This window comes from Petaurus breviceps, unplaced genomic scaffold (assembly GCF_028583685.1).
Source record: "Petaurus breviceps papuanus isolate PSGF00001 unplaced genomic scaffold, PetGlider_PUasm1.0 126, whole genome shotgun sequence".
Taxonomy (NCBI): Eukaryota; Metazoa; Chordata; class Mammalia; order Diprotodontia; family Petauridae; genus Petaurus; species Petaurus breviceps.
The window spans coordinates 12,972,065-12,983,691 of record NW_027185655.1 but is presented as its reverse complement, the minus strand read 5'-3'; the positions used below and the strand labels follow the sequence as shown (position 1 = coordinate 12,983,691).

At 42.6% G+C, this 11,627-nt stretch overlaps 1 protein-coding gene across 6 annotated transcripts in view; it reads right to left on the bottom strand.

The window, feature by feature from the left end:
* Positions 1–9,979, bottom strand: part of WDFY3 (WD repeat and FYVE domain containing 3) — a 325,015-nt gene extending 315,036 nt beyond the window's left edge. For all 6 annotated transcript variants that reach the window (XM_069093019.1, XM_069093035.1, XM_069093044.1 and 3 more), the window contains exon 1: positions 9,939–9,979. The gene's annotated coding sequence lies outside the window, so the exon portion shown is untranslated. The remainder of the gene's footprint in view (positions 1–9,938) is intronic.
* Between the last annotated feature and the right edge of the window lie 1,648 nt (positions 9,980–11,627).

Below are 11,627 nucleotides of genomic sequence, written 5' to 3'. Positions count from 1 at the left end.
TCCCTTTCCATTTCCAGTCTCATTGCGTGTTATTCACCTCTAAATACCCATTATTGCACTCAAATTGGCCGGCGAGCTGTTCCCCATAAACAGCATCCCCACACACCACCAACATATGTGGCCTCAAGGTCGCAGGTTCCCCAACCCTGGTCTAATACCTCTTCTCTCCCGCATTTTACTTCAGAGATCCCAAACACTGAGATAGCTCTGTAAATAAGTGTATCCACCTCACTATCAATGTGTTCATCCCTAGAGAGCATACTGCCAACAACTAGCCTCTAACATAGTGATGTCATTTTGAAGCTCTTTGAAAACAAAGGACAACAACCAATCAGTTATTATTGGTCCGAGCGCTGTAACCTCTAGTAGAAGATAAGTAACCTCAGTGCCTCCTACATGGTAAGCACTTACTTCACGTCCACTTAAAGTTATCTTTGAAACTCCTTATTCACCTAGTAGTCAACTAAACACGTACTAAAGTGTTAGTACTCTCTAACTACAGTACACCTCATGTATAACGGGCAGATTGAGGTAGAGCCACAAATCTAAGCTCTTAACCACATCAAAATTCACATGTAAACCCAGTGAAAATCACAGAAAGTCAGTATTATTCATTCAGCAGAGCAGAAAGCATTATGATGGTAAAGAAATAAACCAAGGTGCTTTTCACAAATGGTCACTTAAAAATTCAGCAATCTGAAATTATACATTCACTGATTATATCACACACACATACACACACCTACCACCACAAAACACCGTACTTCAATTGGTAAAGAAAATCAGAAAGTCTAAGTCAGTCAACCACAATGGGAATTCCAGAAAGCATCAACAATCAAAACAGTATCCTGCGTAAGACACTTCAAGGTGTAGCAACTGAAGCAGATTTCAAAACAAAACAGAAAAAGGTGACCTCACCAGCTGGCCCTGCTTCTCGGAAGTTTTGCTCCCTAATAGTCTGGTGCCCCTAGGGCCCTGTGGTTCTATGAGCTCTTAAGTCAGGAAATCTGCACAGGGTCCAGGAAGTTCCAGACCTATTGAGCCAAAAAGGGGACTGGTGTTAAGACAATCAGGCACAAAAATCCACTCAGGCTAAAGGGATTCTGGTGTTGATACCCAGTGGGTGCTGCAGGACAGAGGTTAAGAAAGGACCCCATCTTCTAGAGAACCCAATCAACAAACCATGATCAAGGCAAAAAATCTTCAGTATTTGATGTGTACTTGTGATACACACACACACACACACACACACAGAGTCAAGTAGATAAAGGACTCCACTTGTTATATTCTGTAGTCACCTATACGATGTAATTTCTGACACCAGCAATTAATTCTCTCTTGCCACCAACTTGGTCCAATAACAGAGTAAAAATAAAATCTTATGAACTAATAGAAGGGGAACTAAAAGGAACTGAAGAGTATTTTAAATAGAAGTACAAAAGAGAATTTTAGCTAAGTTTACTTAGAGATCCTCCAGTTCAGTGCTCTCCTTTTAGAGATGAAGGATTGTTGTATGGATTTAAATTTATATGACAATCAGAAACGTACCATTTTCCTTCATAATCAGGATTAATTCAAGATAATGTCCAAATTATGCATTCCCTGAATATTAACCAAAAGATAATCCCAGAATATCCTTTGGGAAAAGGGGCCTGGAAGTCTTCATGGCATGACAAATTTGCTTATAGTTTATTCACATGTGAATAATGAGATTATATTCTAAAATGTCATAATGCTTAATCTCATTTTCAGCAATTCCATACACTACCATGAATACTGATATTTTGAAATCTTAACATTATTGCATCCTGAATATATACAGACTCACTTGTTTCCTGAGGAAAAAAAAATCTAATTAGTACTTCTGAATGTCATTAAGAATTACTACATTGACAAAACTTGACAGCATGAAAGCAAGAAACTTTTATACATTTCCTGCTTAAAGAAGTATTTGTAGAGCAAGTATACATTCAGAAAGTAACTGCAGAATGAAAACTTTCCAAACATATTGAAAAGTATAGACATAGGGAGAGAAGAAAGAATGCCACTTAAAAAAAAAATTTCAAAATCTGCCGACTAGTTTAAAAAAAAATCATTGTTTTCCAAAAGCTCTACCATTATTCTGTTTTTTTAGCTACTAAACTGATATTCTGACATAGCAAACTACCCAAACAAGTCTTTACTGAGGTAGTAAAAATGTTTGCAGTCCTATTTCCCCTTTCAGATTTTTGACTCACATGTGCACACAATTATCATCATCTTTTAAAGCAACTGGAGAACCTATTTGGGAATAAAGTAACAACTCAAATTTATATAGCACTTTTAAGGTTTGCAAAATACTTTCCCCATAGCAGTGCTGTGAGGATCATGGGTTATACAATTACTATCTTCATCTTATAGTAACCTCTCCATGGTCACAGGCGCATAGCTTGCTAGTTGTTAGTTGAACTGATATTCAGTTTCAGATTTTCTAGAGTACAAGCTTAGCTCACTGTCTGAACTCTCATCTCTGACAGAACTCCTTAACATATTCACTTCACAATAAAGAGTCACAGTGAGATAGTACAGGTAACAGCTAATAATCAGAGCTAACATTTATACAGTGTCAGACACTGTACTAAGCACTTTACAATTATTTTCTCTTGAATCTTCTAAACAACCCCGGGAAGGAGGTGGTATTATTATCCCCATTTTACAGAGGAGGAAATTGAGGCTGACAGCAGTTAAGTGACTTTTCCATGGTCCCACAGCTATTTAGTATCTGAGGATGGATTTGAAATTAGGTGTACCGCACTCTAGGCCCAGCACTCTTAGCTACCCGAAAAAGGATACAGCGATAGCTTTTACAACTTGAGGATCATATTACTAAAACCACCACTAACCACTCTCATGGAAATGGTTAAAACACACATCAATTCCTATTTACATTATTATAAAGTATTTGAACTGGAGATGAGTATTCCCATTTTTTAAATTAGATCTATAGAAGGATACTCTTCTCAAACTAATGTTCTGTTAAAATTGATTAGAAGGTTTAATCCATGTGTATTGAAACAACACGGCACATAATTACTGTTTGGAAAAAAAATTCAGACAAGGCTCTTAAGCTTAATAATTTATTTCTGTTCCAAGTCATGTGACCAACCAAATGTCAGACTTGACTTTCCCTGGTCCACACTCTCAAACTTTCCCCCTTCCCCACAATGAGGAGTTTCGTGCCAGATGTATAGCAATTATAGCTGAATCCACAGGAAAAGAGAGAACCTCATAAAGTGCTCACTCAGCACTCCTCCCCCACCAGCCTCCACACTCCTGGAAGGATTACACAAACTGATCTTGTAGCTAGGACCCCGTTCGGGTTGCCCTCTACAAAACACTCTACCCCCTGCAATCTCCTCATACTGCCACAAAAGGCAGCAGGTAGAGATCCTGCCCAGTCATGTGAGGAGGGCAGCAGGGAGGAAACTGCTGCCTTCTGTCTGGCCTGCCCCCTAGATTAGGACTCCCTGGAAAAATATTGTATACTCAAACATATCCCGAAGAGGTGATGTGGTCAGAGCTGCACGTGAAGATCCCTCCTGCATCTGAGTAGAGAATGGACTGGACAGAGAGAGATTAGGGTGAGGCAGACCCACCAGCTTGTAAGCAGGGGGGTGGCAGGGTTAAAAAGGTAAAATCGACCCCAATCACACACTGGATATGAGGGGAGGAAGCAGACTGAGGGAAGGAATGGAGAATATGGTTTCAAGTCTGGGAGCAAGATGGAAGTTAGGAAGCCAGGTAATCATCAGAGAGATTACAAAGCAGTCTTAAAATCACCCCTTTTCACTAGAAAGTGAACCCTTGCCTGATGAAACACAGAATTCTATGAAATCCCAAGAGAAAATGAAACAAGAAACTCCATAATAGTTCAAAAGAAAAATGAAAAAACATTAAAGAATTTAAGAATAAATCTATAAAAAGTTATAGATCTATGTAATAATTTAAAATTCAGTATATTGAATCTACCGCTCAGAGTTCCTAGAAAGAGAGATGAACAAATCTGGAACAAAAAAAAAAAATACTGAAGTGGAAGAAAATTTAGTAAAAGAGAAAACAAAAAGAAATGTCAAAAGAATAAATAATTTCTATATAAGACAGTCACTGACCTTAAAGATAGGATGTACAAAAACAATTTAAGGATTAAAGATCTCTCAAGAGAACAAAACCAATCAAAAATCCTAAACACTATAATGCAAGAAATAACACGATAACACTCCCCAGAACTTCTGAATCCAGAAATTCAAGCACTAATCAAAAGCATCAAAGCATCTAGCATTCACGGGGGGGGGGGGGGGGGGGAAGGGGGGGAGGCACTCCACTTCAAACTCCAAGACATACAGTGCTTAAAGTGAACAATATTCTAGTGACAAACAACAAATTTTATAAGCAGCCAGAATAAAGATTTCAAATGTAAAAAAAGGAAATTAGCATTATACAAAATTATTCCACATTTACTAAAAAACATAGAAAGGAATGAAATAATATATTCTAAAAAGCAAAGAAATTTAAGCTTGACAGACCTTGCATGCCCAAGATTATAATCAATGAAAAAGATCACATTTGTCAAAAAAGAAACAAGTATTAGGGCAAAAAAAAAAGTATTAGAGGTAAAAAAAAAAAAAAGACAAGTATAAAATTTAACCTACAAACACCCCAAATACCAGAAACACAAAGTTAAATAAGTATAATTACTAACGGAAGATAGGTAATGAAATAAAGTACCTCATGCTTAGAGGTTATTTATATGAGAGAAACAGTTCAGAGACAGCTAGTCACTGACCTTCAGGGTAAAAACAAAAGAGGGATCAATATAAAATAGGTTTTTTTTGTTGTTGTTGTTTAAAGCACACAAGGGAGAAAGAGGGAAAGAGACTTTAAAGAAATAGAAGTGAAGGTAAAAAACACAATCAAGCACCATGAACAAAATCCTACAATCTCTCTACAGGTGAATCAAGATATTTTGTGGGACAAAATTAGAGTGGGAGAGGGTGTGAATGGGAAAAAAAGAGGTAAGGGACAGAGGGAAATGAGTAATGTATCCTTATTAAATTTATTCTTGCAGGGATCTTCAAAAGTAGAAATACTTTCACTAACGAAAATGAACAACTCTGCAAACTCTAGTTCTAGAGTGCTGCCCATGGTCACACAGGTAGTACCAAAGGCAGGAGGTGAAGCCCAGTGTTTCTGGATCCAAAGCCAGTCTTCTATCCTTTATACCGAGCTGCCTAGTACCTAGATTACCATGTGGTCAATTCTGATTCAGCAGCTTTATAAAAAGCTTGGCTAGGTGGTGCAGTGAGTAGAGTGCTGGCCCTGGAGTCAGGAGGACCTAAGTGCAGAGCGGGCCTCAGACACTTAACACACACAAAAAAAACAAAAAACCTAGCTGTGTGACCTTGGGCAAGTTACTTAAACCCAATTGCCCTCCAAAAAAAAAGGCTGACTTGGATAACTGAAGAGGAGGAGAAGATTCTTGTAGCAAAGAACCAAATTCCAAAGAAGGCCAAACATAAAAATGCTAAAAGTTGGAAGGGATCTCGTTACTCCAAAAGCCAAAATCTATACACAAGAGGGGTAAAAGGACCTCCACAATGTCACATAATTAGTATCAGTTAGGACTCTTGGGAGCCAGGTTCAAGTGCACATATTTCTATCATGAAACATTTTTCTGGGTTCTACCTAGATTATATGAGCAGTTTTTAAATTCCCCAAACCCTGAGATTTTATTTCTGCCAAATCTCAGTTGTGAGTGTTATTAACACTAAGTCCTTTTAAAATGTTACTGACAAGGTTAATTTTACACTACAAGATATTAAAGGAATATCCACAGCTCTCAAATTAGGAAACAAATTGATAAGAAAAAAAAAGAAAAAAATATTAATAGAAATAGCAGCTAACATTTTTGTGTGCTCTAAGGTTTACAAAGCACTTTACACATATTATCTCAATTTGAACCTCATTAACAACTCAAGCTAATACTTTCAGTATTATTCCCAATTTACAGATAAGTGAACAGAGGCAGAAAGGTTAAATAGTTGTCGAAGGTCATAGAGCTAAATTATGCTAACTGCTGTAGGACCATACAGTAGTTAGACCATTGGGGAAAGGCATGGGGGGAGCACATAGTGGATGAAATGCTTATCCAATGATATTTAGAATGCTGACCAGTCAATTACACAGACATTTACTAAGCTCCTACTATATATTAAACACTATGCTAGGTATTAAGTGTACAAATATAAAACTGGGAGTCCCTGTCCTCAAAGGGAAAATGAAACCCATAAAATAAATAAATACAAAACATATAAAAAGTAGGATACATACAGAGTAAGAGGGAGAATCAGGAAGAGCCCTGAAAGAAGGTAAGCTAAGACCTGAAGGGAAGGAGGGGTTCTAAGACCCAGAGATTGGGGTGAGTATTCATGTATGCCTATAAAAAAAGTCAAAAGATGGACTTCCTCCTTCCCCCCTTCCTCTTTTACCAACATCATTAACTAAGCCAAAGACCAAAATCACCCACTGCATCTGGAACCATGGCCAGTTATCTTGACACTGGACCTTGCAGCAGAGTAAGGCTGATGACTTTGGGCAATTCTGCCTCACTTAAATCCAATCAAGACATCACCCCATGATGTCACTGGTCCTCTTTAAGAATGAAGGAGGAACAAGGACAATAACTAAGCCAGTTTGACTGGATAGAAGATTGTGTGAGAGGGAGTACCAGGCAATGAGTATGTAAATAGTAGCATTCAGAGTCTCACAATCTGGCTGAGCCTAACAGGAATTCAGGTTCACCCAAGGGGCAATAAGGATCCACTCAAGCTTCTTGAGCAGAGGAATTGTGACCAGTGCAACAGGAATACCAATTTAGCAGCTATGTGCAAGACAGTCTGGAGAGAAAAAGATTGGATAAAAAGGTACAGCCAAGAAATTATTGCAATCGTCCAGATTAATGAGATACTGAACTAGGGCAGTTTCGTAGTGAGTGACAAAGACAGACAGTTGGAAGAAATGTTGAGAAGCCTGATCCAATAGGACTTCGTAACCAACTGGATACAGGGGGCAAAGGGGAGAGGGTAAAGAGTCAAGAGTAGTAGCTCATAGGCTGGTAGCATCCTTAAGAAAATAGGGAAATAAGAAAGGGATAAATCTACAGAGGAGAAAATGAATCGTGATGTTAGGCAGGCAGCTGGATCATCACAAGAGATGAAGGATGGGCATGCAAATGTAAGAGCATCTGCAACAAAATGATCATTGAAATCATGGGAACTAAGGATCAACAAGAGAAAAGAGTGTAGAGAGAGAAAAGTCAGTCAATAAGCATCTTTTAAGTGCCTACTATGCCAGGAACTGGCCTGAACATCTAAAGAAAGGCAAAGAATAATCCCTGATCTCAAGGAGCTGGCCAATATTTTCTCCTGTATATGGTAATCTTGAAAAGGATTGATCAGAAAGGTAAGGGGAAAAAACCCAGCAAGAAGAATGACACAAAATCCCAGAAAGGAGAGGAGCATCAAGGAGCAGAATAGTAGTCAACAGTGTGAAATGCTTCAAGAGTTGTCAAGAAGGATGAGAAGTCAGAAAAGGCCACAGTCTTTAAAAGATCAACGGTGATATCTTGGAAAGTCAACAAGCATTTATTGGAAAGAGTCAAGTAGTGAGGATGAAAGCCAGACAGAAAGGAGTTGAGTAAATCTGAGGTGAGAAACTGGAGGTGATCAGTATAAACAGCTTTTTTTTTTTAAGAAGTTTAGCTGTGAAAGGAAGGAGGGATATAGTATAACAACTTGAGGGGATGATAAGGTACAGTGAGGGTTTTTAAGTCTGGGGAAGATAGGGACATGTTTGCATGCTGCAAAGAAAGAATCAGTAACCAAAAAGAGGTTTCAAATTAGAGTTAAAGAAGCAATGATGGAAGGGGCAAGCTTTCAAAGGTGATGGAAAGGAGATAGGTTTGAAAAACTCCCACATCCTCCAAGCCCAGAGCCCAGAACAAGAGAACAATAAAAAAATTTTGAGTTGATTTGACTTAGAGAACTTAGTAGAAGAGGGACTCTAGAGGAACTCTAATCAAGAATGATCCTCATTGATGCAATTAGGGCTTGCTAATTAAATGTAGAAATAACCCACCTGAGCAATATTATCTTAGTATTTAAAATTTTTGCTTCATAGAGGAAAATTTCAATATGGACAAAAACAGAACTAAAACCAATTATATCAGTTGCAAAGAAACAGTTTCATGTAAGGATGAGATTTCTAATGATTAAAGCTGTCCAGAAATGAAAGGTCAGTTTTCTTAAGTAGTAAACTTCCAGTCCCCAAAAAGCATTAGAATCACAACCTGGATGATTATCAATCAGGAATGTTATAGGAATTCCTGCACTGGGTGGGAAGCTAGAACAGAAAACCTGAAAAACCTTTTTCAAACCTAAAGTTCTAAGGCTATATGAGTTCATTATTGTTAAGATTGGTTAAAATCCACAATTACTGGTTTTATTATTTCAAATCTGATTTTTTACAATTGCAATATGTACATTTAGAAGCGATAACCATAAATTATCTAATATCAAGAAGGTTCTCAATTCAGAACTATCCCAATAACATTAATCCTTTCTCTTAAACAGGTTCAAAGATAAAATAAAAAATTGATCATTGGTCATTTATACCCTAAGAAAACCCAAAACAAAAGAGTAAACACCTCATCTGGCCCTAATTTTCCTCCCTTTTGACTAATCAAGTCAACAAGTATTTACATGTGCCAGGCATTGTGATAAGCATTGGAAATACAAAGAAAGGCAAAAACAGTGCCTGTTCTCAAGGAGCTCACAGTTTAATGGGGGAGAAAACATGTAAACAACCTATGCACAAGCAAGATAAATGCAGCATAAATTGGAGATAATCTCAAAGGGAAGGCACTAAGAGAAAGAAAGCCTTCTAATTACTTCTACCAGAAGGAATTCTTTAGTCTTCCTTTCACTGATCTTGGCAACCCATTTCTCAGAAGCCAGAATATCATGTTTTCTCATGACTTACTTTTGCAGAAACGTTAAAGTTAGAACAACATCTCATACCTGGACTCAATTTCAACTGGGAGAAATAGCATTACCGGTAAAAGAAATCTACATTGTCATAGAGCTAGAGATAGAATGTTACCAAAAGAATCTGGTATGCCATTTATTCAAAGACAACTATGATACAAAAATAAAAATATCCGTCAAGGCCAGTGATTGGCTAAGAGAGAGGTCAAATCCGTACCTAGCCCTCAGAGTAACCTTATGCCACGCTATATATGGCACACACAAAAAGTAGGAAATGTTAATATTCCAAATGATAAATGAATCTAAAGGGTATTTTTAATATCTATAAAAACTAGGGTTTATATCGTGGTTTCTTTTTCAGGGAGGAAGAATTTCAGTAGTAAATCTGAGCACACATATTTCAGATGAGCTTTTAAGTCGAATTGTGTGCATCGGGTCTGGGCGCAAAAGCCAATATTTCTGTGTCTGTGATGCAATGCCGACCTGCCAATGTGCTATTAACCTTACATAAGGCAAGACAAGGTATGCGCCCTCGCCCCCTCCCCAAAGGCTGCTGAGCCCCGCCGCTCCGATGGGCTTGTTTACGGGGCCGCTCCTCGGCCCCGGGGACCGACCGGCCGCGTCGCCGTCCCCGCGCTGGGCAGGGGACGCGAGCCCCTTTAAAGCCCCGGCCCCGGGGCCCATTGTGCGGGCGGCCCGCAGGTGAGCGGCCCGGCCGAGCCCCCCGGGCGCCCCCCCCCCCCCCCCCCCCAGGCCGCCGGCCCGGCCTCCCCGCGCCCTCCCGCCGGCCCCGAGGAAGCCCCACCCGGCCTCACGCCGGGCCGAGGCCGCGCCCGGGCAGCCGCGGCCGACACTCACCGCGAGCGCGGGCGGGCGAGGCTCGGGGGTCCGCGGGCCCCGGGGCCGGGCCGGGCGGGAGCCGCTCAGGCGCCGCCGCCGATGCCGCCGATGCCGCCGCCTGCTCCGCGGCCACCACCCCGCCTCCAGCCGCCGCCGCCTCGGGCTCCTCGGGCCCGGCTCCCGCTGCCTGCGGCCGCCGCCTCCGCCTCGGCGCTGCCCGCGCGGCGCCCCGTCTCCATCAAGGCCGAGCGCGGCCCGACGGACAGTCCCCGAGGCTGACGGCTGGGAGCCGTCTCCTGCAGCGGCCGGTGGCCATCTTTAATTCTCCTCCTCCTCCTCCTCCTCCTCCCGCAGGCTGGCTCGGGATCCTCCTCCTCCTCCTGCGGCGGCGGCGGCGGCGGCGGCTCCTCCGGCCCGGCTCCTCCCGCAGCCCGCCCGCCCCTCCTCCACGCCGCCCCTTCTCCCTCCTCCGGCTCCTCCCGCTCCTGCTGCTCCGGCCGGCTCCTCCCGAGCTGCCGCCACAGGCCCCTCCCGGCACCTGCCGCCCCCCGCCGGGAGCCCCCGGCCGCGCCCGACGCTCGCTCTGGGCCCGCGGGGCCCCTCCGCCTGGAAGCGCGCCTGCCCTCCCTGCCCTGTCCCATTCCTGACCCCATCCCCGTCTCTGTCCACTCCCCCCTTCCCCAACCATCTGTGTTCCACCCCCTTCCCCAACCCCAGCCTTATCCCCATCTCCTTCCCTATCCCCTGTCCCCATTCCCGTCCCATTCTCCTTCCCCATCTGTGTTCCGACCCCCTCACTGTTCCCCATCTCCGTTCCATTCCCCCTCCCCAACCTCATCCCCATCCCCTTCCCTACACCCCATCCCCTTTCGTGTCCCCTTCCCCAACCCCATCTCCATTTCTTTCCACCATCCCCTTCCCCATTCCATCCTCCATCCCCTTTCCTGTCCCCCATTCCTGTTCACTTCCCCATCCCCATCTCCTTCCCTACACCCCCATCCCCATTCCTGTCCCATTCCCCTACCCCATCTCTATCCTCATCCCTATTCCCATTTCTTTACACCATCCCCTTCCCCATTCCATCCTCCATCCCCTTTCCTGTCCCCCATTCCTGTTCACTTCCCCATCCCCATCTCCTTCTCTACACCCCCATCCCCATTCCTGTCCCATTCCCCAATCCCATCTCCATCCCCATCTTCTTCCATGTGCCCCTATCACTATCCCCTCATTGACACTTTTTGTCTACTGCTCCCAACCTCTCCTACCATCTTCTATCCAACTGCCTCAACCCAAGATTGGGAAAGGGCCCCAGCCTTCTAGTCTCATTGACCGACCTCTACACCCAGCCACTAGTTATTGTCGGGAACTGAGGAAAGAGTTTGCAGGAAGCAGGAAATCGAGGAGCTCCACCCTTGCTAGAGTAGTATCTTTACTTTTACATGGCTGCCTGCCATGATTGGCCATCATCTTGATTTCCACAGAGGCTACTACAAAATTCTCATCTAGTTAAAGGCTGTGTCCAGAACCTGCCTTCCCGGGCTCTGTGTCCTAGGCAGATAAACTGGACTTTGAGGACATCTTTTTCATTACTTTAAAGGGCCCTGTTTATAATACCCTTTAATATATGTGGATAAAGCCCAAGATGGATTCAGAGTTGTTGAACCACTTAGAGAGACTGCTTATTGTGCAGAAACTAGTTTACCATAG